General features: G+C 47.9%; 2 long non-coding RNA genes, 3 other non-coding genes and 1 pseudogene across 10 annotated transcripts; 5 read left to right on the top strand and 1 right to left on the bottom strand.

The window, feature by feature from the left end:
- Positions 1-1,637: 1,637 nt before the first annotated feature.
- LOC149370398 (uncharacterized) lies at positions 1,638-2,824 on the top strand (annotated as a pseudogene).
- A 9,130-nt stretch (positions 2,825-11,954) lies between these two features.
- TRNAL-CAA (transfer RNA leucine (anticodon CAA)) lies at positions 11,955-12,075 on the top strand. Its single transcript has 2 exons — positions 11,955-11,992; positions 12,030-12,075. It is a non-coding gene; the product is annotated as a tRNA-Leu (tRNA).
- A 65-nt stretch (positions 12,076-12,140) lies between these two features.
- TRNAL-CAA (transfer RNA leucine (anticodon CAA)) lies at positions 12,141-12,263 on the top strand. Its single transcript has 2 exons — positions 12,141-12,178; positions 12,218-12,263. It is a non-coding gene; the product is annotated as a tRNA-Leu (tRNA).
- Positions 12,264-12,327: 64 nt separating this feature from the next.
- TRNAL-CAA (transfer RNA leucine (anticodon CAA)) lies at positions 12,328-12,450 on the top strand. The gene is made up of 2 exons: positions 12,328-12,365; positions 12,405-12,450. It is a non-coding gene; the product is annotated as a tRNA-Leu (tRNA).
- A 1,042-nt stretch (positions 12,451-13,492) lies between these two features.
- On the top strand, positions 13,493-15,560 carry LOC149370394 (uncharacterized). 4 transcript variants are annotated; one of them, XR_016291305.1, is made up of 5 exons: positions 13,698-14,258; positions 14,371-14,521; positions 14,660-14,821; positions 14,924-14,993; positions 15,193-15,560. It is a non-coding gene; the product is annotated as an uncharacterized LOC149370394 (long non-coding RNA). The 4 variants fall into 4 exon arrangements; XR_016291291.1 differs by lacking the exon at positions 15,193-15,560 and adding an exon at positions 13,493-13,620 and having other exon boundaries at positions 14,111-14,258; positions 14,660-15,144; XR_016291298.1 differs by having other exon boundaries at positions 14,660-14,993.
- A 1,115-nt stretch (positions 15,561-16,675) lies between these two features.
- LOC149370393 (uncharacterized) lies at positions 16,676-19,222 on the bottom strand. 3 transcript variants are annotated; one of them, XR_016291274.1, is made up of 6 exons: positions 18,869-19,222; positions 18,133-18,281; positions 17,870-18,020; positions 17,589-17,753; positions 17,417-17,486; positions 16,676-17,218 (listed from the first exon to the last, which is right to left on the bottom strand). It is a non-coding gene; the product is annotated as an uncharacterized LOC149370393 (long non-coding RNA). The 3 variants fall into 3 exon arrangements; XR_016291268.1 differs by having other exon boundaries at positions 16,676-17,486; positions 18,869-19,211; XR_016291272.1 differs by lacking the exon at positions 17,417-17,486 and having other exon boundaries at positions 16,677-17,218; positions 18,869-19,211.
- Between the last annotated feature and the right edge of the window lie 6,911 nt (positions 19,223-26,133).

Below are 26,133 nucleotides of genomic sequence, written 5' to 3'. Positions count from 1 at the left end.
GCGGTTTTTTCCGTTAATCGAGAAGGTGTAACAGAGGCCGTTGAATGTGTCGCTGAATTCTGCAAAACCTCTGGCAGCAGAGTGAACTGGTCTAAGTCAGTGGGGCTCTGGCACGGAGCATGGCAAACGACGATGGACCACTTTGCAAACGTACCCTGGGTGAAGACCCCAACGAAGTACCTTGGAGTACCGCTAGAAAGCTATCGCGATTGCGAAACATATTGGAGAGTGCAGACCCAGGATGCGCGTGAGAAGGCGGAAAGATGGAAAGGAACAGGCTTATCAATTTTCGCTAGAGCCACCGTGTGCAACCTTTTCTTTATCAGTAAGGTGTGGTATGCGATGCAAGTGTTGCATTGTGGAAGAATGAGCATACAAAAGCTACATCGAATTTTTGCTGTTTTTGTGTGGGCTGCACAATGGGAAAGGTGCAGCCGGACGAATTTCTTTAGAAAAGTGAAGGATGGTGGAGTGGGTCTGGGACACGTTTTCTTGCGGCAGATTGTTAGCAGATTTATGTTTCTGCGTGATGTCAGTGATCCGTTTTTGCGCACCGTGTGCCAAGTAAGGCTGGGGCGCGCGCTGCCTGACTTTGTTGTTGCAACCGAAACCCTATCGGGCGGAATTTTTGGGTACTTCAGAGAAGTTGTCGCAAGTGTCCGATTTCTCTCAACGAGGTTTTCCAACGAATATTTATCTACAGTGAACAAGCAAAAATTGTATAAGGATTTATGTGAAGTGTGTCTTGCCGGAACCCATGAATAGGGCCTTGTACAGTGGAGGCCCTGGAAGGAATGTGTTAAAGAGGGTAAAGGGAATGCACGTTGACCCAGGGGTTTAAAATTTTTTTTTTCAAGTTGCACACTGGAACGTTATCAGTCAAAATGTTTTTACAGGATAAGGGCTTATTTCTTCCGTGGGGTCATCACTGCCTTATCTGCAAGCAACCAGAAACGATAGATCACGTTTTTCTGCATTGTTGGGAAGTGGTTTACTTTTGGGACGTACTTCAAAGGACTATAAAGAAACAATTTCCACTTCACCCCCATGGAATACGGTATCTGCCCATTGAAAACGAGGACGGAGTACCTTTCGATCTGATAATGTTACTGGGCCTCCACAGTATTTGGCGCGCGAGAATGGCAGGATATTACTGTGATCCCGACGCGAGGCCAGCACGAATTTATTTTCGTGAAACTGTGCACCGGTTTGTTTAGAGTGTCAAATCTGTTGGCGAGGCTCCCGAGTGGCTGTCAAGGGTGGAGCCTTTGATGGCCCTAAAGGAATTTTAATGTGACGAAGCCAGCCCCTGGCAGGCTGACTATATCAACCCCAAGTGTTCATTGTGTCCCGCCATTTTGTTGTGTAATGTCAAAGCCAGGCAATAAAGAAAAAAAAATAGGATGGCCGAGCGGTCTAAGGCGCCAGACTCAAGGTTAAACTCCTTGCCTGCGGGATGTGGGCTAAACGAGGCTTCTGGTCCACAAATGTAGGCGTGGGTTCGAATCCCACTTCTGACACTTATTTTTGCTTGATTATTTGCGCAGCCAATTCATATACTGGTAAAATCGGTGTGCCAGCGTTGTCAGGATGGCCGAGGGATTCTGCTTCCGGCCACGCTCGTGAACGGACGCAGGATGCAGGGCTCCGTAGGAGCGGCTTCAGCGGCCCAGCAGGGCCGCGGTAACAGGATTTTTGATACTGAAGACCCGGAATATCTAGTGTTGCTGCCTCAACTGCCGACAGGCCGTATTGTTTTAAATACGTTGTTTTTGCATGCTGATGTGCGGGCCAGGCCGTATCGCGTGGAGCACTTCCGCGATGCGCTGGCGGGCTTAGGCCTACAGCCCGATGTTATCGCCCTTGTGGCGTATCAGATGAGCCACGTTTGGGCAATCACCTTCAAGAGCGACGAAGGCGTGAAGAGGCTCGCAAGCGTCAAGAACATGAAAGTGAAGGAGCATCGCTGTATTGTGGTCGACCCAGCCAACCAGGCGGTGCAATTGAAGCTGCATTGGATGCTGTACAACATGCCTGACGACGACATACGGACAGCCCTCTCACCTTACGGAAAGGTGATTGACGTTTGCCGGGAGAAATGGCGTGTTCACGGCGTGCAAGAAAAATCATCGTCAACGCGAGTGGTGTCCTTGATTCTGCGGACGGGTCTCACCGTGGAAGACCTGCCCCACCAACTTCGTATCGCCGGTGAGCAGACCTTGGTTGTTGTCCCTGGCAGAGCACCGTTAAATGCCGAAACACCGGTCATGTTCGACGTGACTGCCGCGTCCCGAAATGTACGCTTTGTCGTCGCTACGGCCATGACGAAGCGCAGTGTGAAAGGACGTACGCGTCGGTAACAGGATCGGCGCCCAAGGAAGACCTGGCGGACCTTTTCATGGACGAGGCTGACGTCGCTGAGGCCTCCCGCACGGAGAGTCGGCCGTCGGACACGGCCGTAATGCCGTCTGAGCATAGCGCTGGCCTACCGAACGCGGCTACAGTGCAACTTACTCAGCAGAAAACTCAAGAGGAAAAGCCAAGCGATGAAAATGTGAAGGAGTTGGCCGCCGAACCTGCCGCTACCGAGGTGGATGCAGCAAAACACGCACCTGGAAGCGATTTGATGGACGTCGCAGAATCGGGTGTAAGCAACGCGGCGACAAAAAGGTCACGGGACTCAGCCAACAACCAGCACGAGAACCTTGGCAACGAGAGCAACGATGAACCCCCGCCGAAAGCACCGGTGGGCCGTCGGGCGCCCTTCCGTCCGAAACCGAACATTCCGCCGGACAGACGGCTGGCGGCAACACCGCCTCCGTAGGACGTGGCGCCTACTGGGGCGTCCAGGCCAGCGTCGTCAAAAGATGGACGCCTTTTCAGAAGTAGCCGCTGCGTACACCGCAAAGGTACGCGTGGGAATTGTGCTGCCAATTGCTTACTTGTTGCAAAGCGCTAATATCAGTAGTTACCCAGAGGTACTGTGCGAACGGTGTGCTCTATAAGATACATGGCTCTGAGACTAGAGACAGCATTAAGAGTTGCCACCTTGAATTTTCGTGGCCTTGGAGCACGTAGGCGACAGTATCAACTTAGTCGCCTCTGTATGGAGAAGGAACTCGATGTCATCGCGATACAAGAAACTAAGGTCGAGACTCAAGAGCAGACCGATCGCATGGTGATGCCTTTTACCGCGCATTATAATGTGTGTGTATGCCATGCTAATGGCATGTCAGGCGGGTGCGCACTGATGATACGGAAGAGTGCTGGCATTATTGAAGAGAGTATGACTGTTTGCCAAACTGGCCGCATGCTTATTGTAGATTTTTCTTTTTATGAATCCTTGTGGCGGATCATATGCGTTTATGCTCCTAACAATGTGAATGACCGAATGGTATTTTTTGAGTACATGGAGCAGTACTTAAAGTGTGATCGCTTTGTCATATTTCTCGGTGATTTTAACTGTGTGTGTTTTGCGGAGGATCGATTCAGAGGTGCACATGTTCGTGACAAAAGTGCTCTCCTTTTGAGCTCACTAATTGAGGAGCACAACCTAGAAGATGTGGGCCGAGTCTTCACTGGCGGTATGCTTCCGCAGTACACACACAATCAGAGAGAGAGCCGAGCAAGGTTGGACAGAGTGTATATTTTACTAGACTTGATGCCCCTATGTAACAGTTACAGTGTCACACCACTATCATTCACAGATCATAGCTTGGTGAGCTTCGCACTCGGAAAAAAACTAAAACGACACGATTTAACTGGGACATGTGGAAATTCAATGAAAAGCTTCTTGATGATGAACTGTTCTCAAGCAGAGTTAAGGGAAAATTAACAGAGATGCTGACAATGAAGCATGAAAACTTTCGGACTGCATGGGAGGAATTTAAGAGCCAAGTTAAGCTCATTGCAATCGAAAGAGGAAGCAGCCGGAAGCACGAAGAACTGCAGAAGCAAAAAGAGCTGCAAAGGGAACTGGAATTTCTTTTCAACGTACAAAACTTTGACCACGATCAATTGGCTGAGAACGTGAAGAAAGTGAGACATGAACTAGAAGTTATCGATACAGAGCGATACAAGGCTGCAGTCATACGTTCTCGTAGTGAAAAGTTATGGATGGGTGAGGTGCCAAACAACCGCGCAATGAGCGATGAAAAACGGCAGGCGTCAAGAAACGAGATCAAGCAGATACGTTTCCAAAATGAAGTGACGTCAGATCCCGCGGTGATCGAGAATGCTTTTGTTGACCATTATCGCGATGTGTTCGGCAATGTCACACGCCTCGAGCCAGGCTTCGACAGCGATTTCATGATCGGAATGCCAAGACTGGATGACGATGTTAAGGACAGCCTAGAAATGCCAATAAGTGTGAGCGAGATCAAAACAGCGATAGAGAAGCTGCCGTCGGGCAAATCGCCAGGGCCGGACGGCCTAGGCGCAGCTTTTTACAAAGCTTTCAGTGAAGAATTGGCGCGCATTTTGCATAAACTTCTGTCAGAAGCGTATGAATTTAAAAAAGTCCCTCCTTCATTTCGGACATCACACACAGTGCTGATTCCAAAAACCGATGATCAGGAAAAGCTCCTTCTTGTAGGCTCATATAGACCGATATCTCTCACCAATACAGACTACAAAATTTTTATGAAAGTCTTAGCTGGACGATTACAAGTGGTAATTAAAGAGCTAGTAGGGCCACATCAGACGTGCGGCATTAGAGAGCGCACAATTTCAACGAACACCCACATCGCAAGAAGTGTACTAGAATGTTGTGATGCCCTTGAGGGTCGAGTGGCCATGTTACAGCTTGACCTTGCGAAGGCCTTTGACCGGGTCTCGCATGAGGTGCTTTTCAGTATACTACAGCACTGTAATGTTGGGAGCATAATTTTAGACGGTGTCAAAATGGCTTATGAAGAATGTTCAATGCAGATTATCATCAACAAGTGCCTTAGTTCAAAGGTGCTAGTCCGCTCCTCTGTGAGGCAAGGATGTCCCTTGTCTCCTCTCCTTTTAGCCATATACCTCGAACCTTTCTGTAGGGCAGTCATCCTTGATGCAAGCATACGTGGTTTTAGGCTGCACGCCGCTGAAGTTAAAATGCTGGCTTATGCAGATGACGTTGCAGTCTTCTGCGAGGACAGAGAAAGCGTGCTAGAGGCTGTGCGCATTGCCAGAAATTTTTGTTGCTACACTGGGGCCCAGATTAACTTTGAAAAAAGTGTGGGAATATGGCATGGGAGCTGGAATACGACACCCGCCAATTTCGCGGGTATAGAGTGGACTTCAGTGCCTGCACGGTATCTCGGGGTGCCCCTTCAGCACTATAGGGACTCGACGCAGTTCTGGAGTGAACAAACAGAAGAGTTGAGGGAAAAAACAAAAGGATGGCAGGGTCGCGGATTATCGGTGTTCGCGCGTGCGGCAGCGTGCAATGTTTTTTTTGATTGCCAAAGTGTGGTATATGATGCAAGTGTTGTTCATGCCTCGTATAAATGTGCAAAAGATGCACCGAGTGTTTGCCGTCTTTATCTGGAACTCCACTTGGGAGCGGACCAGCCGTACAAACCTTTTTCGCAAAGTTCGCGATGGTGGACTAGGGCTCTCACACTTGTTAAGCAAAATAGAGCCTAGTAGTGAACTGAGAATATGGCAACAGTGGGAACTTTGCAAAGAACAGGTTAAAATTAAAGCAGTCGAACGATCTAGTGCCATTGCGTACGAAGAGAATCTAAACGAACGCAATCTAAGATGTATGCTTGCAAAACTGCTAGAAAAGGAAAGTGAGGCGCCAGGTAAATGGATCGATGACATTAGGAAAATAAAGCAGAAAATTCAACTAATAGAAGAGGACCGTTATCGTGGAGCGTTGGTGCGGGCCAGAGCGGAAGATATAGCAGCGTGCGGCAGCGTGCAATGTTTTTTTTGATTGCCAAAGTGTGGTATATGATGCAAGTGTTGTTCATGCCTCGTATAAATGTGCAAAAGATGCACCGAGTGTTTGCCGTCTTTATCTGGAACTCCACTTGGGAGCGGACCAGCCGTACAAACCTTTTTCGCAAAGTTCGCGATGGTGGACTAGGGCTCTCACACTTGTTTATACGACAGATCGTAGCGCGATTCTTCTTCCTGCGAGATGAAAGTAACGATTTTCTCCGTACAGTCATCCAGGCGAGATTGGCGAAAACACTGCCTGAGTTTGTTGTTTCCACATCCAATGTTGCCAGTATAAGAGTGACCGGCTACTACCGAGAAGTAGTTGCTTCCTTTAGAATACTTTGTGCACGTTTTTCTTTGGAGCATTTGTCCTCAGTGACAAAGAAACAACTGTACGCGGACTTAGTTGACAGCATGCTGCCCACCCCATTGTATAGGACGGTGTACTCTGGAGGCTCAGGTAAAGATGTACTGAAGCGAGTCAGAAGGATGCCTTTAAGACCGGCGGCCAAAACGTTTTTCTTCCGGTTGCACACAAACACACTCCCCGTTAAAGTATGGCTGGAACAGAAAGGAATATTCGTGCCTTGGACAACCGATTGCTTAATGTGTAAAAAGCTGGAAACAATTGAACATGCCTTCATTGAATGCTGGGACGCAGTCTTCCACTGGGATATTTTGCAGCGCACTCTAAAAAAAGATCTCCCCATAACACCCTATGGAATACGATTTCTGCCAGTTGAAAGCGATCAAGGGATACCTTTTGATATGTTCATGGTCCTGGGCCTCCACAGCTTGTGGAGGACGAGAATGGCTTTTCGGCACGCAGATGCCAATGTGCGATCTACGCGCGATAACCTAATCGAAAGTGTTTCATATATTAGAGAAGTGTATCGTGCACAAAATGAACCCCCTGAGTGGGTTACCATCCTTGATGACTTGGTGTGTCTGAAGAAATTTTGAAATACCCGCATCGCATGCTAACGTGCTTATTGAGTATATATGTATGTATTCATTTGTGTGACCTGTCACTGTAATAGCAGGCAATAAAGAAAAAAAAAAGGATGGCCGAGCGTTCTAAGGCGCCAGACTCAAGGTTAAACTCCTTGCCTGCGGGATGTGGGCTAAACGAGGCTTCTGGTCCACAAATGTGGGCGTGGGTTCGAATCCCACTTCTGACACTTATTTTTTCTTGATTGTTTGCGCACCCAATTCATATACTGGTAAACTCGGTGTGCCAGCGTTGTCAGGATGGCCGATCATTCTACTTCCGGCCACTGGCGTGTACGGACGCAGGATCATGAGCTCCCACGGAGCGGCGATAGCGGCCGTCGATGGCCGCGGAAACAGGATTGAAGATAAGGAAGGACAGGAGTACGAAATCGTTTTGCCTACGTTGCCTACCGGTCGTGTTGTTCTAAACACCGTGTTTTTGCACGGCGACGTGCGAGTTAGGCCCTACAGGGTCGAGGATTTCCGCGACGCCCTCGCCAACGCTGGTGCGCTCCCCGACGTTGTGGCGTTGGGGGCGTATCAGGTAAACCACGTTTGGGCGGTTACGCTCAACAGCACGGAGGCAACGAAGAAGTTGGCAGCGTTAAAGGAACTGAATGTCAAAGGACGGCGCTGCATTATCATCGATCCTGCCGACCAACAGGTGAAACTACGGCTGCACTGGATGCTGCACGGTGTAGCCGACGACGACATTAGGACGGCTCTTGCGGCTTTTGGGAATGTAACGGAGGTGAACCGGGAGCGTTGGCGTGTTTCAGGCGTCAAGAAGAAGGGGTCTACAACCAGGACTGTTCTCCTGAAGCTGAAACCCGGTATGAAGGTTGACGACCTGCCACACCAGTTACGCGGGACCGGTCATGTACGCCGGGAATGTAAGATTCCGCGCTGCTCGGTATGTAAGCGGTTCGCCCACGTTGACTCTGAATGCGTACGAACCTATGCGGTGGCTACAGGACCTTCAACGAGGGAGGCCTCGGCGGAGCACCAAATGGATGTCGTTGAGACTGAAGAAGCAGCAAGTGGCGTTGGTGAAGCGGGAAAGCCAGCGTTCACTACGGGCAAGCAAGTGCTTCCGGGGGTTGGGAACGAGGCATCCTGTCTGTCAGGCAAGGGAGCCACAACAGCTGGCAACGAAGATTCGGGGGAAGGCATGGAGAGCGAGGCTGAGCGCTTTCCAAACTCTGAGGTAACGGAGTCAACGAGTAAGCTGGAACCTCTTGAGAAGAGCGGCGGCCGAGCGACCAGCGTCCCCGGACCGGCGAAACGAGGCCACGACGAGAGCGGCAGCGAAAAGGAAAAGGCGGAGGCAGCTAGCATCGAGGAGCCGCCAGCGAAAGCACCACTTGGGAGGAGACCGACTTTCAAACCCAAACCGGATGTCCCGACGGACAGGAGAGCCGTCGAAAAACCGCCCCCAACGCAAGGTCCGCCAGTCCAAGGGCATGGCTCTGGCACCAACGAAGGCGTCTAGCTGTACGCTAGATGTGAAAGGTAAGCACCATGCTCTCGGCCTTTTTTCTCTGTAACAAAATGGCTTCTGCACAGTCGCTAAAAATTGCCACATTTAACGTACGGGGTTTAGCCGCGAAAAGGAAGCAGAACCAGGTGTTGCGCCTCTTAAATGACTACGACATCGACATTCTAGGTGTTCAAGAGACGAAGGTCGAGGGCGAAAGAGAGACCGAGAGCATGGTGCAGCGTTTCACGTCCCGGTTTTATGCAGTTGTGAGTCACGCGGTTGGCACTTCGGGAGGATGTATTTTGTTCGTCAAAAAGCTGCCAGGTCTTGTTGTACAAGCGCATGCTTCTTTTCTGTCGGGTAGGGGAGTGGTCCTCGATTTTAGTTTCTGGTCTACCCAGTGGCGTGTTGTCTGTGTATATGCATCTACTTGTGTCGATGAAAGGGCAGCTCTGTTTGATTTAGTGCAGCAGTACGTAAACACGGACAAGCAATTTGTCTTTATGGGTGACTTCAATTGTGTGTTGAGCTCCGCTGATAAAACTAGCCCGCGTGGTTTTAGAGATAAGAGCACAGAAATTTTGTCCCGCACGATTGACGAATTTGCCTCGGAAGACGTGGCGGAATGTTTTATGGGCAATGGGCAACTACAGTACACGCATTTCCAGCGGTCTAGTCACGGGCCGCCTTGACAGGATTTACATATCTGCAGAACTGGTCCCAAAGTGCGAATGTTATGACGTTCTGCCCGTAACATATTCGGATCACTGCGTGGTTCAGTGTACGATTGGAACCAGAAAGAGAGGCGGTTGTTTTCAGTGGGACCTTTGGAAGATGAACAATAAACTGTCAGAGGATGATCAGTTTACTAGACTCGCAGAAGCGGAAATTAATAACGTTGCTCTGGATAGCGAGCAAGAACTGGGTCAAGAATGGGAACTTTGTAAACAACAAATTAAGATAAAAGCTATTTAACAATCCAGCTGTATACGGTATAAAGAAAAACAAAATGAAATGAATTTAACGACACTGCTTGTGAAATTGCTAGCTCTGGAGTGTAATGCGCCGGGTTTGTACATGGACGATGTTAGAAAAATAAAACAAAAGCTTCAACTGATTGACGAAGACCGTTATCGCGGGGCACTTGTGCGCGCGAGAGCGGAGAAACTGGCCATGGGCGAGACGCCAACAAAAAGATCTTTCGGAATTGAAAAAGCGAACAATGGGCGGGCGGCACAGAAACAGATAACGAAGGAATCGCGAAAGCTTTCTTTGAACACTATACTACAGCTCTTTTCTTCCAACAGTGTCATGTTGGATCGATTTAAAGAATCTTTTCTTGAGGCGATGCCAAAAATTGACGACGAGCAAGAAGCTAACCTTGAGCGGCCAATAAGTGAACAAGTGCACCAGGCAATAAATAACTTAAATCCTGGAAAATCCTGGAATCCCGATGGCCTGAGTGCAGCTTTCTACAAAGCATTCAAGGAACAGTTATCACCATTGTTGTGTGCCTTATTTAATGAGGCCTATGAACTGAAGTCGTTGCCAGCATCGTTTGGGTCGTCGCATACTGTGCTTATCCAAAAAACTGGCCAACCAGATAAGCTGAAGTGCGTGTCGTCATACAGGCCGATTGCTCTGACGAACTTCGATTATAAGATTTATATGAAGGTGCTTGCTGGCAGGCTACAAGCAGTTATAGCCGAAATAGTTGGCCCCCACCAAACGTGTGGGATTAAAGGACGATCTATTTTTCAGAACATCCATAAAGCAAGATGTGTGCTCGAATGCTGTGACGCCACACGCGAACGTGTTGCATTGCTGCATGCAGTTGTACTTGGAAAAGGCTTTCGATTGCGTGTCACATAACATTCTGTTTAGTGTCTTAGACTACATTAATGGTACAGTTATTCGAGAGGGAGTGGCCTTGGCGTACCGTAACTGCACTACGAGATTAATTGTCAATAAGTCATTGGGGGCCTCCATCAACGTACTACGTTCGGTACGCCAAGGTTGCCCCCTCCGCCCTCCTCTGTATTCTGTATTTATATTGAAGCTTTGTGTTTAAGCATTCTACACAACAAAGGCATTGATGGTTTCCGACTGCAGTCTACTCAAATTAAACTACTGGCCTACGCATATGATGTCGCGGTTTTTTGTGTAAATGAGGAAAGTATAAAGAGGACAGTCGATACTGTGAAGCATTTTAGTGAAGTCACAGGAAGCCAAGTTAACTGGGGTAAGTGTCTGGGGTTTTGGCATGGAGAATGGCCGTCAACCCCCGAGACATTTGCTAATATGTCATGGGCTACAACGCCTGTCAAATACCTGGGAGTGCCTTTAGAGTTTTATAAGGATACCGAGCCATACTGGACACAGCAGATCCAAGAAACCCGCGAGAAAGCGGAGAAATGGAAAAACGCCCACTTGTCAATATTTGCAAGAGCAACAGTTTGTAACCTTTTTTAAATAAGCAAGTTATGGTATGTGATGCAAGTGTTGCATTGTTCTCGTGTTAATGCGCAAAAACTGCACCGAATTTTTGCCGTGTTCATTTGGGCCTCCACTTGGGAAAGGTGCAGGAGTACAAATTTGTTTAGGCAGGTGAAGTATGGCGGGCTTGGGTTGGGCCATTTATTTTTACGCCAGATCTTGAACCGGTTTATTTTTTTTAGGGATGTAAGAGACCCATTCCTGCGAGCTGTTTGCCAACAAAGGCTAGGTCGAGCGTTGCCGGATGTTGTGGTTCACACTGGATGTATGCCTGGCCGTATTTTTGGATTCTTTAGAGAGATTCTTCTAAATGTGAATTTCCTTAACGTACGTTTTTCGATGGAGTATTTGAGTAAAGTTGAAAAGAAAACATTATACAAGAATCTTCGTGATGTAGTGTTCCCGGTGCCCTTGTACAGGGCCTTATACTCTAGAGGCGAAGGCAGTAATGTATTGAAACGTGTAAAGAAAATGAAAGTGTCAGCTGGAGCAAAAACGTTTTTCTTCATGTTACACACCGGTACATTGACGGTAAAATCATTTCTGGAGAAAAAGAGCTTGTTCCTTCCGTGGGGCGCCCACTGTCTCATTTGTAAACAGCCGGAGACAATAGTTCATGTGTTTCTTCATTGCTGGGAGGGGGTGTATTTCTGGGATGTGCTTCAAAGGACACTCAAAGAGTTGCCACTCGATGCTCATGGCATTAGGTACTTGCCAACGGATAACCAGGATGACGTCCCATAAGACCAAGTAATGTTATTGTGCCTCCACAGTATATGGCGCTCTCGAATGGCCGGTTATCACTGCGATTCAGATGCAAGACCGGCACGCATGTATTTCTGAGAAAGCGTACAGATATGGCTGGAGACGGCGAAATTACAATCTTGTGTTCCCGAGTGGCTGTCAAGGCTGGAGCCCTTGACGGTACTCAAGGAATTTTAGCATGACAATGCCTGCCCGTCATGGGTACAGGCTATTTGAACGCTGTATATATATGTTGGCGTGTGTTACTGTTATTTTTGTGTCTAAGCCAGGCAATAAAGAAAAAAAAATCAGGATGGCCGAGCGGTCTAAGGCGCCAGACTCAAGGTTAAACTACTTGCCTGCGGGATGTAGGCCAAGAGGCTTCTGGTCCACAAATGTGGGCGTGGGTTCGAATCCTACTTCTGACACATATTTTTTCTTGACTCTTCGTGCATCCAATTTATATATTTGTAAAATCGGGTGTGGCGACAGTGTCAGGATGGCCGAGCGGTCTAAGGCGCCAGACTCAAGGTTAAACTCCTTGCCTGCGGGATTTGGGCTGAACGAGGCTTCTGGTCCACAGATGTGGGCGTGGGTTCGAATCCCACTTCTGACACATTTTTTTCTTGACTCTTCGTGCATCCAATTTATATATTTGTAAAATCGGGTTTGCCGACAGTGTCAGGATGGCCGAGCGGTCTAAGGCGCCAGACTCAAGGTTAAACTCCTTGCCTGCGGGATGTGGGCTGAACGAGGCTTCTGGTCCACAAATGTGGGCGTGGGTTCGAATCCCACTTCTGACACATTTTTTTAGTGCGCTAGCACTTATGGTAGCCAATTTCTCTGCATTTAGCCGTTTGTCTGAAGCTGGTTACGTGGCATCCCACGAAACACAAAACGTCTTACGAACGTCTCGGAACAGCTTCAAATGACTACAAACGTCTTGCGCTGTGTTCAAACGTCTCATAGATGTCGACAAGAAGAAGTTTCCTCTGCGGCGTCTCTTAAACATCTGCAGTCAGACGTTTGCTGTGAAACTTCTGTGAAACATCTGTAGTCAGATGTTTTCTAGACTTGTTTCTAACACGTGGAACTTGAGACCACGTCAAGGAGATGCTCCAGTAATCAGCAGAGTTGCCACCGTGGATTAAACATGCTGTAAATCACGGCACATAAATTAGATGACTCTCCTGCTTGACGTTTCGAAGAGCAGGAGCGCCGGTGCAAAGACCGCGCTCTTTGTATTCGAACACAGAAAGCGCGTTTTCTCCTACGGAGCCCGAATCACGTTCCACATCGAGTGCAGCTAACCCGTCACTCGTAAGGCTGGATTTAGGAAACATATAATTGCCCTGAAAGCCGACGCGAGTGAAAAAATTTGCTTCATGTTGCGAACGCCTCTGTTACGCCTCGGCTAGCTGGCGGCAGCATGCGGATTGACAGGTGCAGCGCACGCTGCCTTCGCCGCCTTCCCGCCGCCTTCGCCGAGCTCGCTCGCGCGGTTTATCGCGCAGATCACCCGCGCGCTATCTTTTCGTGGCGGCGTATCTTGGAGGCAATCTTTCTTGAGTCACGCAGCTTGCTGCTTGGTGTCGCTCCGCACGGTGGCGATGCAGGATAGTTTGCCAAAGTGGTTTTAGCCGTTTAAAGCAGAAAAAAATCTTAGTGGAAGCTGCAAGTGCTTAGTTTTACATGAAAGTACTAGATTCAATTTGTTTTTTGGTTCTTTGATGATTTGTTTATTTTTACGTTTAGAAATTTAGTACTTCATTTGGCCATTTGGCGTTGCAGAGGCTAGCGATAGCTACGCGCGCGAGGCGGATGCTGCGCACGTTGTAGTACTACGTTTCGCAGCGCACTTTTTTCCGCGCTGGTTGGCACTTCACGCCGTTGCAGTTTGCATTTTCCCCTTTTTCTGCGGTATCATTTACTACCAGTGTTGCACTGAGATGTGAGCCTCGTTTTCCGCAAAAGTAAGTAACCTTCCATTTCTCTTCTGTGGTGAAAGTGTCGGCTTTGCCGGCTGAGCCACTAACGCGCCTGATTGAACCTTTGGTTTACAAATCACAAAACAGTATCAGCCAGTGTTTTACATACCAAAGTGCGGCGTTGAATGTATTAAAACAGGGCAGTTGCATGTATTTGAGCTTTTGTTAAGTGGATAAAACTAGGCTGCTATCGCATGCGAGTTGCTTTCTTTACCAAGGCGATGACAAGGTGAACCAAAGGTGAACGGTATTCTTGCCAAGGACTCTCATCTGGCCACCTGTGTGCTCCAATTCTCCTTGATGTGATTGCCGTCAGCGAAACTCGCGTTAAAAAGGCTTTGGTTATCTTAACTGCGTCAAGCTTTTATTTCATTGCGATTGAGAGCCCCGGCACAAAGGTAGTTTACTCAGTGGTGCTGCTCTGTATGTGTGCAGGCTCTTTGACAGTGCATTGAAGTACTACGGCTCTTTGCAGGCATGGCAGCTTTTATTTTTTGGAAAACCATTGCACCGTGCACAGCTGGCGTTGTCCCTACTTCACTGTGTACATTTCGTTTTGGGTACAGGCTGTTCAACAGTGGTTTTCAGAGGACCTCCTTGCCTGCTCAACTTCTCAAGTTTTGGTAAGCACGCTTTGCAACTCCTTCCTTTTCTTTCACTTCATGATTTCTTGTATAGGTCTAGGCTCTTTGCTAATGTTCATTCCACAAGCCCCATTATTTGTTTGTCCTTTAGAACTCCAGCTGTTGGCCGGAGGAGCAAGGACCTGGTCTAGTTTCACGCAAATTAATAGCAGCACCTTGTACTTGGTTGTTCAGACGACTTGGCCTGGAGATTGTTTCAGTTCTGAGGTGGGAATCTGGACTAATGCTTCTTGTGCAGTGCTGTAAGTAATCTCTTGCAGTGGTGCAAGCAATCTCTTGCCCACTGTTTGAGCTTCATCGTACAGATTAGAAAGGGCTTCTTTGGCAATGCAGTGTTAGAAACCTTATACACAAGCACTTTTATTTGTCTTATCTTTCAGATGTGCCCTGTGTGGCTGCCAAGTTAAGGTCCAAGATTTAACACATCTCTGGTGTATACTGAAGTGATGCAGGCATTACCAGGACAGCAGCATCTCTGCTATGGTTTCATGCGACGGTGTAAGATGTCAAACATCCACTTTTGATTCAGCCACATCTTGCAGGTAAGAGAAAGCCTGTTTGCAAGATGCAGCTTAGGAGGTTCTATGAGTACAGTGTGCATCACAGTAAGGCAATGCACTTGCTATTGACTGCTTGGCTTTCAGTGTCCATGCACGCTGTTTGGATTTTGCTTCTGTTAAAGGCCTCCACAGTGATTGACTTCTTGAGTTTATGGTGAGCCGTAGCACTCTGCTGAAATGCCGCTTGCAATGACATCATATGCATATATCTTTTTGGTTAGCTTATTTTACTGCCATGTGCTGTCACTCCTTGCCATTTCCTGGTCTTATTTGCTTCCGACTCCTCAGTGGCCATTCTACATGCACCTGACTGACTGTGCTTTTGGTCACTCTAATATTTTTCACTTCTGCAGGCTGCTGAACAGAGCTGGATTTGACTTCCCTTTGTTACCGTCTAGTTGACATCCTCCTTGCAATAAAAGCGATTTTTGGAACACCTAGCGAGCTCTTCAGTGCCATCCACATCACAGCAACTTGCTCATCAACGCATCCGTTGTGAACATGCCCGGGGCCGGATGATTTTTTGATTTAACAATTGGTTGCTGCTCGACACTTTCCCGCCATCCAAGTGCTTACCGTTGCAACGTCAGCCAAACCAGTGAAGCTACCTCCTCCGTGGCTTCTAACATTAATTTCCTGATCCTTTTCTTTTTTTTGTGTGGTTGTATATGCACTGGATTCAATAAAGAGTAACGCAGTGACTGAAAAGTGTGCTAGCACATGCATTTATGGCTCATTACTACAGCCATACGTCCCTTGAATGTGGGCTCATTGTTCGGGTCATTGCAAATCAGTTTTGAGTTCATTTTTGAGTGGTGTATGCCAGAAAAATGAACTATAACATTTTTAAAGCTTTAGAGGGTTTAAAGGCAGCTCTAAAATCAGTCTTGAAATGCGTAAAATAATACAGGCACCCATTTCGGAAAAAAAAGGAACGTCTAAAAAAATTCTAGAAAAGTTCTACCTCAGAAGTTTTCTAGCCGTATACAAGCGTAGCGTTAGCAGAGCTAATAGAGGGCTAGTAAACGTCTAAGTCTAAAAAACTGCTTAGGTGAAACTTCTTCTAGATGTCAAGCTTTTTTTTCCGAGACTTTTTTAGACGTCTATTAGCGCTTTTTGTGTTTCGTGGGATGCTGCTCACCTGCCACCCTTGTTGGTGAGGAACATACCGTGTCAGGCAGCTCATTTAATCGTGATAGGCTACTCGGGAAGAGCAATCTAGCTGGGTCGCCACTCCGCCCAAGCAGCCGAAGTCCCACCGATCGCAGCACCTGCCATAGAAAGGCAGTGGTGCATCACTTCACCACTGCGCCGGAAGTGGTAGGAAGCCTCTCAAGGGTCTATGAATGAAGAGAATGAACAATTCCGCATTATGGACATTAAGCCATTATCGCTATCCGATGAACTGCCATCCGGTAACACAGGATCTGAACACCCGAAGCCGAAGCGATAACCGAACTGCTAGCGCACCTAATTCGCATTTGGCCTAACTACGTAAATCGACCATTATTTTTTGTCTTCACTCTTCGTGCGCATGATATAGCACACGTATAACGGCCGCAGTTATAAAGAACGTTCGCTTATTATGAACGAGGGCAGTGCCCATGAAACACAAAAAGCGCTAATAGACGTCTAAAAAAGTCTTGGAAAGAAAAGCTTGACATCTAAAAGAAGTTTCAGCTAAGCAGTTTTTTAGACTTAGACGTTTACTAGCCTTCTATTAGCTCTGCTAACGCTACGCTTGTATACGGCTAGAAAACTTCTGAGGTAGAACTGTTATAGAATTTTTTTAGACGTTCCTTTTTTTTCGAAATGGGTGCCTGGATTATGTTACGCATTTCAATACTGATTTTAGTGCTGCGTTTAAACCTTCTAAAGCTTTAAAAATGTTATAGTTCATTTTTCTGGTATACACCAGTCAAAAAAAGAACTCAAAGCTGATTTGCAATGACCCGAACAATGAGCCCACATTACAAGGGATGTATGGCTGTAGTAATGAGGCATAAATGCATGTGCTAGCACACTTTTCAGTCACTGTGTTACTCTTTATTGAATCCAGTGCATACACCCACACACAAAAAAAGAAAAGGATCAGGAAATTAATGTTAGAAGCCACGGAGGAGGTAGCTTCACTGGTTTGGCTGACATTACAATGGTAAGCACTTGGATGGCAGGAAAGTGTCGAGCAGCAACCAATTGTTAAATCAAAAATTCATTCCGCCCCGGGCCTTGTTCACAACGGATGCGTTGATGAGCAAGTTGCTGTGATGTGGATGGCACTGAAGAGCTAGCTAGGTGTTCTAAAAATTGCTTTTCTTGCAAGGAGGATGCCAACTAGACGGTAACAAGGGGAAGTCAAATCCAGCTCTGTTCAGCAGCCTGCAGAAGTGAAAAATATTAGAGTAACCAAAAGCACAGTCAGTCAGGTGCATGTAGAATGGCCAATGAGGAGTCGGAAGCAAATAAGACCAGGAAATGGCAAGGAGTGACAGCACAGGCAATAAAATAAGCTAATTAAAAACATAGATGCATATGATGTCACTGCAAGCGGCATTTCAGCAGAGTGCTACGGCTCACCGTAAACTCAAGAAGTCAATCACTGTGGAGGCCTTTAATTGAAGCAAAATCCAAACAGCGTGGATGGACACTGAAAGCCAAGCAGTCAATAACAAGTGCACTGCCTTACTGTGATGCACACTGTACTCATAGAACCTCCTAAGCTGCATCTTGCAAACAGGCTTTCTCTTACCTGCAAGATGTGGCTGAATCAAAGGTGGTTGATGTTTGACATCTTGCACCGTCGCATGAAAACATAACAGAGATGCTGCTTTCCTGGTAATGCCTGCATCACTTCAGTATACACCAGAGATGTGTTAAATCTTGGACCTTAACTTGACAGCCACACAGGGCACATCTGAAAGATAAGACAAATAAAAGTGCGAGTGTATAAGGTTCCTAACACTGCATTGCCAAAGAAGCCCTCTCTAATCTGTACGATGAAACTCAAACAGCGGGCAAGAGATTACTTACACCACTGCACAAGAAGCATTAGTCCAGGTTCCCACCTCAGAACTGAAACAATCTCCAGGCCAAGTCGTCTGAACAACCAAGTACAAGGTGCTGCTATTAATTTGCGTGAAACTAGACCAGGTCCTTGCTCCTCCGGCCAACAGTTGGAGTTCTAAAGGACAAACAAATAATGGGGCTTGTGGAATGAACATTAGCAAAGAGCCTAGACCTATACAAGAAATCATGAAGTGAAAGAAAAGGTGTCAGCTGCAAAGCGTGCTTACCAAAACTTGAGAAGTTGAGCAGGCAAGGAGGTCCTCTGAAAACCACTGTTGAACAGCCTGTACCCAAAACGAAATGTACACAGTGAAGTAGGGACAACGCCAGCTGTGCACGGTGCAATGGTTTTCCAAAAATAAAAGCTGCCATATGCCTGCAAAGAGCCGTAGTACTTCACTGCACTGTCAAACAGCCTGCACACATACAGAGCAGCACCACTGAGTAAACTACCTTTGTGCCGGGGCTCTCAATCGCAATGAAATAAAAGCTCGACGCAGTTTAGATAACCAAAGCCTTTTTAACGCGAGTTTCACTGACGGCAATCACAGCAAGAAGAATTGGAGCACACAGGTGGCCAGATGAGAGTCCTTGGCAAGAATAAAACCCTGCCAGAATGCAATAGAGCACAGACTTTAATCAATGTGTAGGAAAAAATTCGCGGCTTATCAACGGACGCTTAAACACAGCTGGTTGGTTTGAAGCTTTGTCACGTTCACCTTGTCATCGCCTTGGTAAAGAAAGCAACTCGCATGCGAGAGCAGCCTAGCTGTATCCACTTAGCAAAAGCTCAAATACATGCAAATGCCCTGTTTTAATATATTCAACGCTGCACTTTGGTATGTAAAACACTGGCTGATACTGTTTTGTGATTTGTAAACCAAAGGTTCAATCAGGCGCGTTAGTGGCTTAGCCGGCAAAGTCGACGCTTTCACCACAGAAGAGAAATGGAAGGTTACTTACTTTTGCGGAAAACGAGGCTCACATATCAGTGCAACACTGGTAGTAAACGATACCGCAGAAAAAGGGGAAAATGCAAACTGCAGCGGCGTGAAGTGCCAACCAGCGCGCAAAAAAGTGCGCAGCGAAACGTACTACAACGTACGCAGCATCCGCTTCGCGCGCGTAGCAATCGCTTGCCTCTGCAACGCCAAATGACCAAATGAAGTACTAAATTTCTAAACGTAAAAATAAACAAATCATAAAAGAACCAAAAAACAAATTGAATCTAATACTTTCATGTAGAACTAAGCACTTGCAGCTTCCACTAAGATTTTTTTTCTGCTTTAAACGGTTAAAACCACTTTGGCAAACTATCCTGCATCGCCACCGTGCGGAGCGACACCAAGCAGCAAGCTGCGGCGTGACAGCGTGACTCAAGAAAGATTGACTCCAGTTCTTCCTTCCTCCATGGACTCCAAGATACGCCGCCACTAAAAGATAGCGCGCGGGTGATCTGCGCGATAAACCGCGCGAGCGAGCTCGGCGGAGGCGGCGGGATGGCGGCGAAGGCAGCGTGCGCTGCGCCTGTCAATCCGCATGCTGCCGCCAGCTAGCCGAGGCCTAACAGAGGCGGTCGCAACATGAAGCAATTTTTTTCTCTCGCGTAACTACCGTCGGCTTTCAGGGCCATTATATGTTACCTAAATCCAGCCTTACGAGTGGCGGGTTAGCTGCACTCGATGTGGAACGTGATTCGGGCTCCGTAGGAGAAAATGCGCTTTCTGTGTTCGAATACAAAGAGCGGTCTTTGCACCGGCGCGCCTGCTCTTCGAAACGTCAAGCAGGAGAGGCATCTAATTTATGTGCCGTGATTTACAGCATGTTTAATCCACGGTGGCAACTCTCTGCTGATTGCTGGCGCATCTCCTTGACGTGGTCTCAAGTTCCACGTGTTAGAAACAAGTTTAGAAAACATATCTGACTACAGATGTTTCACAGAAGATTCACAGCAAACGTCTGACTGCAGATGTTTAAGAGAGGTCGCAGAGGAAACTTCTTCTTGTCGACATCTATGAGACGTTTGAACACAGCGCAAGACGTTTGTAGTCATTTGAAGCTGTTCCGAGACGTTCGTAAGACGTTTTGTGTTTCGTGGGTGCTACCTTCAAAATATGCATGGGACTGCGTCTGAGCTACAGCGAACCGTGGCGGTGTAGCTCGGTTAGAACGAAATAGGAGGCGCCGTTTAAGATTGCGCTAAGCGCGCAGATGGAAGAGCGCCTCCGGGCGCACTCCTCCGAAGTGCGTGATGATCCAAAACCGCAGTAAAAATAGGCGAGACTTTGACAATATTACCAAATGCTGCCTTCGCAAGCACATGCCTTGAAAACGACACCTGTACTGGTGACAGCTACGGCAAGCGCGTTCTTCAACGTCCTTGTTCACTTCCTGCTGCTCATTTATACAATCATGAACCAACTAGCTCCGTCTACCGAGCCGGAGTACCCGGGTTCGAACCCGACCGCGGTGGCCGCGTTTCGATGGAGGCGAAACGCAAGAGGCGCCCGTATGCTGTGCGATGTCAGTGCACGTTAAGATCCCCAGGTGGTCGAAATTATTCCGGAGGCACCTCTTATTTCTTTCACTCCTACCTCCCTCCCTTCCCTACGGCGCGGTTCAGGTATCCACTGAGATATGTGAGACAGGTACTGCGCCATTTCCTTTCCTCAAAAACCAAGTCCAACTAGCTCATCAATCCACCTTATTAACATCATCACCGACTCGCGAGGGGCCTGTCGAAACTATGAGCTGGGATGGGCTCCCCCGCTTGCCCGGCGCATACTGCAGTCTAGCTGCCCATACGAAGCTCAAACTCCACGTAACCTGATTTGGGATCCCGGTCACCAGGGACTCCAGGGACACGAACAGGCCAATCAGGCCGCCCGCGCACTCTCTCCCCGGGCTATCTCCCTGTCCTTGGAAGTCTACTCCCAATCAGACAGTCTGGCCCTTACATTCAAACACATCACCGATTATTACAAGGAGGAGCACCGGCGCTAGCCAAGCTCCTTGATCGCGCTGGCGAGCGCCTCCTCACCAAAATATGCTGTCCCTGTTTCTTCTGGAATAAAAGTTGTTAACTAGCCCAACAGCAAGTGTTACCCTTTAAGGTCTCTGTCTCAATCACAGATTGACTCAATGCCAGAAAAGCACAGGCTTGAAGTCACATTAAATACAATCACTCGTAGCCATGACATATCCTTTGATTGTCGGCAGATTGTAACTATGACAGCACCGTTTTTTGAACATCTGATTCTGCTGAGCCATTCTGTGGCAGAGAAGAGGCCTCCTTGCTCCCATGGCTTCCCTATGTTGCGCGTGCTGCTGGTATCATTAGATGGTGACCAAGTAGTCCCGGGACGATTCTCGGGGGATGCTCGCATGCAGTCCCCCTCAACCTAAGCGAAAGCGGGGTCAGGACCCCCTGTCCCCCACGCAATTTACGCCACTGGCTGAGAGCGTTAGAGTAGCGGGGTTCACGAACCAGTCAAAGGCATGCGTCATGTGTAGGCGCTCATTCACCCTTGTGAGGCGGGTGTCAAGCGTGAAAGGAGATGCGATGGGGAGGATGTCGCCGCCAACAGAATGTCACCGAATGTGCCATATACAGTTGCCGCTGCGAAGCAGTGCTGTGATAAATTACCTTTTCCAGTACAGTAGCCCATATATGCTCTCCTGTTTTGTCATTCCAAGGCCTTGTGCACCGCTACAAGCAAGAAAGAACCTGAAAATATAGTGCCTATGCTCCCTAAACTTGTGTCCTGCGAAGTACAAACACGTGACAAAATGACCACGTATCGTTCTCAGGGTTGGCCCAGAGTCAATCATGTCTACGACCAGCAGCACAGCCCCCGCTGATTTTCACAGCACCCATCACCCTTTTCTCTTGATACGCGGGTGCTGGAATTAAAAAAAAATGTCAGCAAAGGTCGTGCTGAGTGTTACTTGGTCGGGTAGGGGCATTGACCTGACTTTGTGCTAAGGTTGTTTGCACCTTCGAGTAATCGTGTTGTCTTGCTTCATCCTGGTCTCGTTTGCTCCATCGGATTAAGATGGAGATGATCAAAAAGTTAGAGCAGTTTTTTTTTTAGAATGGTCGTTAAGGCGAAGCTCACGGCATGTGTTGCACCGGCCATATCAGGCACAGATACAAACAAGCCAAGCACGCTGTCTACTTATGTGGTATGCGCACATTCTGTTTTGAGTGACAGATTCTTTGTCACTCCAGTTCGTTCTGCTGATAAAAAATTATCAAGGGGGCCACACAAGGAAACCGTTGAGTTTGCGATAACAAGAGTCTCTTTTGTACACCCGCCCTTCGCCCCCCTTCAGCCCTTGCGCTTCTTGGCGGCCCTCTCCATGTGCTTCTTCTTGACGTGGTAGTTGAGCCGGGCCTTCTTCTTCCTCGCCTTGAGGATCTCCTCCTTGGTCTTGAGCTCGCGGCGGAAGTGCTTCTTGGGTGCCTTCTGGCGGGCCGGGCCGCTGTGACGCTTGCCCAGACGGTCTGCACGCGCAGAACAAGCAGACGCTCAGCGGTATGCTCTACATGCAAAGAAATACACTGCTACTTCCCTGCACACAAAAGAACCACCTAAAACCATGACGCAATATGACATATGCGCTAGTGCCGCGTCAGCAGCCAATTAAAAAAAAAAACATTATAGTACATGCAACAAGTATGTACTGTAATCCCTAACTCAACCAGATGTGAAACGCACTGAAATCCACGCATATGTGCAGACAATTTTCGCAAGATAGGCGACATGTGTGCCACCTCTTACATCAAACAGCAGCCCTAGGTGATGGCGCTGTGAAACTTTCTAGCAAGCTCCATGCATTTCTTCTGACTGTTGCGAGTGACACGACAGTGTGTACACTTCAAGCTCTGAACCAATAAGAGTCTCTCATTTCAGAGCATAAAGTCCATGGGGAGTTTCAGAACTGAAATGATTAAGGAACTCTGGACACAGGCTGTTGCTGAGCACACTATATCCTTGTCTATGCTTGAGCACCGTAGCCTGCTACATTGGCAATTTGCAGCGCCGTTACTAAATGGCAAATTGCCACCCTAGAACAAATACTCGTGTTTTTGCTGAAGACGTTGCCAAAGGTGCCTGAAGCGGACCTTCGGCAACGTGGTTTGCTTGTTATGTGTGATACGGTAAATATTAAAAGTGTACCTGCTCAAGCTGTGACTTTCTGAAAATGCCTTGCCTTATACAAAACAGGACTGGAAGGTGGCCTTGAATTTTGCAATGTGATGTTGTGCCTTAAAGGGACACTGAGGAGAAATTGAAGTTGGCTTGTATCGACAGAATACCAGCTCCTGATTACAAAAACGCCACTCATACTGACAACAAAGCTCTTGTAACGTAGAAAAGAGCAAGAACCAAAATACAGGTGTCGCCGCCACAGGCCAAACTCGCAAGTACAAGCGTGATGGCGTCATAGGACAAAACAGTGTTGCTAGAACCAATGGTTCTAGCAACACTAGGACACGAGGAGCCATGAATCATTGAGGCGCAGCCAATGCATGCGTAAATCTCCTTGACGTCGCCAGATAGCGCCACGTACTCGGCAGCTACGCGCGCGCCTGCAGCATCGGGACCAATCAGCGCCTGCTCACCGGCTATAGGCGGGCTCCCAGTATTCTGCTAACGGTAACAAGGTGCATGGTATACTAAAGGTGTCTATTTGCGAGAACTTCGTTGACGACTTCGAGAACAGGATCCATCGTAACGTTGGCAAAACGCCGGTGCAAACGTAAGCGAAGCGATGGTAGCGATGGCCGCAATAGCCGATAGACGCCTTCAACGTGCGGCCGGCGGTAGCTTTCATTTCGGCTGCTGCTAGGCCGCTGTGCTGGCTGTCAGAAATCACGGAGTCTGCGTTACGTCATGTTTCACGTAACTTAGTCCTGTGTCGTCATAGGAGAATCCCAAGTTTGAATCTGAGCGGCGGGAAAAATGTTTTCAACTTCAAATCCAAATTTCTCAGAAATAAATGCATCTCTCGCTGCCGGCCAAGCGGCAACAAAGCCATGAAATGCCGAACTATCGGATTTTGCTTTAAAAGAATATTAATAGAGCTAATCAAAAAGTTTGGTTAGGTAATGTCAGTTGACACAAAAACAAAGGCACATACAAAGGCTTAGAATGCATGAAAAGGACACATGTCAAACAAGTGCCCCACATGCATGTGCATTGCATGGGTAAATCTTTCTCAGTATTACATACTCCATAAATCTGCCTCTCAGTTAAGGGCTAGTGGCTCTTACCCCTTGAGCTAAGATACCAGCCTTAATTATAAAGTTGTGATTTAGAAACAGGTTAGCCTACCTAATCGCACGACGCTGCAGAAATATTTAGTTACAGAAGCATTTTACTCACGCAGTCTGTGGCAATTATCTTCTACGACTTTATTTTAGGATTGAAGGAACGGTCACTAACCAGGTACTAATTAGCGACCATAGGTAGTGAAAAGGTAGTAACGGCCAACTTTCACTAAGTACCTTGAAGAGGGTATAGTCGGACACAACTTAAGTCTGCAGTGAAGCTCCGCCCACATTCAGCCTCTGCGCACAGAATTCCTCCACGACGAAAAAGTAGTGCGCTGCTTAGAAGTTTCTTGTTGCCTAAACAAGAAGCTTATCACAAGGAAAAAATTATGAGCTCTCGAATTTTGGCAGGTGGACTGTTTATGTCAAACATTAAAAAGTCAAAACATTAAAAAACATTACCGTTGCAATTGGCCAGCGAAGTAATACAGGATGCCGCGCACCGCGGCCCAGAGGTAGCAACTGCTGTTTTCTGACGTTGTATCATACTATAGTAAATATTTAATATAACCGTAGTAAAATGCAGTCAGAGCTAGTAACTACTGCACTTACTACCTTTTTACGACCCTTTTTTTAAGAGTGTATACATATGTATACATAACGTTATGTATACATAACGTCCGTCTTGCTGCTTAATCCATATGCACAGGGCGCACTGCCGTATCTCTCATTGTTTTTAAAATTAAAATCTGTGCAGGCTAATGACAGTTGCCTGGCATATCCCCCACCTGCCCATAGATCACACGCATCATCTCCACTGTTTCAGTTACACTTTTAACCGTCACAGTGAGGAGACTGGTGCATACATGCAATTTCCGCAATTCGAAGTGTGACAGAGGCCCTGAGTCACCACTTTATCCGTCGTGAGAAATGGCTTAGCAATTTAAAGAGCACCTTACAGACCATGCTGCCACTAAAGGATCCTTGCCCTGTCACCATGAATGCTGTGTTGGAGCTAGTCAATAAACTGTTAGCACTTCTAATAGAACTGCGACAGAAGCAATGCATGCGGGCGCACATAATGGATAACAATATGTTCAACTTAAAAATAAACACTGTGCCAGTCGGTTTTTTGCTCGTTTTTTGCAGTTTTTTGCGGTTTTTTGCAGGCCGGCTCGATCACGGCAGTGTAGGCTGTTGCAGACACTAACTCTAGCGGCTAACAATATCCTCTCGAGATCTGCTTTGACGCTTTCAGCACTACAGCAAAAGGCCAACCCATGATCCTTAGGTGTACCATATATGCCAAGGCCCTCGTGGCCACTCTTAGCCGCTTGCGCGCATGCAGGCTGACGCTCAAGTGGAACACGCTGATGCCCAAGAACCAGCTGCTCGGTGGCCCCCCGGGCTTCCATCAGCAGACCCCGTCACCCCCGCTGTCGCCACCACTGTGCACCAGGGGGGAGCACCCGAGGGGATCCGGGCCGCTCGTGGCGCGCGGTGCCGTCCCGTGGCCCGGTTTCGCGCTCATGCCGCCCCCCAAGGAACCCTCCGCGAAGGCCACCTAGGGGCCGTGGTGTTCCTCGCCCATCACGCTGCAGCCCGATGAGGGCCCCTGCCTTCCATCTATATCGCCTGTCCCGTCGTGCTCGCCGCCACTGCTCCGCAGCTGCTGTGGGCTGCTCGTGCCTTCAAACTGCCCACAGTGAACTCGAACGGAGACAGTGGCACTGGCGGCCTTGGTCTTTTTGTGCGTGATTAAGTTTTGTTTGATTGCAAGAACTATAGCCAGCAAGGTTTCCTTGCTGGGAGCGAGCGGTGTTGTGTTATTAAATTGCTCACACGCCTTGACTGCGAACAGCCTCGACTGCCCTTGGTGGGTGCTTCCGAGGGGTGCCTTGTTGCCGCTATACTAGTCTGCAGTTTTAATTATCCTGGTACCACAAAG

This window comes from Amblyomma mixtum, chromosome 1 (genome assembly GCF_055824585.1).
Source record: "Amblyomma mixtum isolate Tamu chromosome 1, ASM5582458v1, whole genome shotgun sequence".
In the NCBI taxonomy this organism is placed as follows: domain Eukaryota; kingdom Metazoa; phylum Arthropoda; class Arachnida; order Ixodida; family Ixodidae; genus Amblyomma; species Amblyomma mixtum.
Note: the sequence above shows the minus strand (reverse complement) of the source record. Positions and strands in the feature narration are given on the sequence as shown.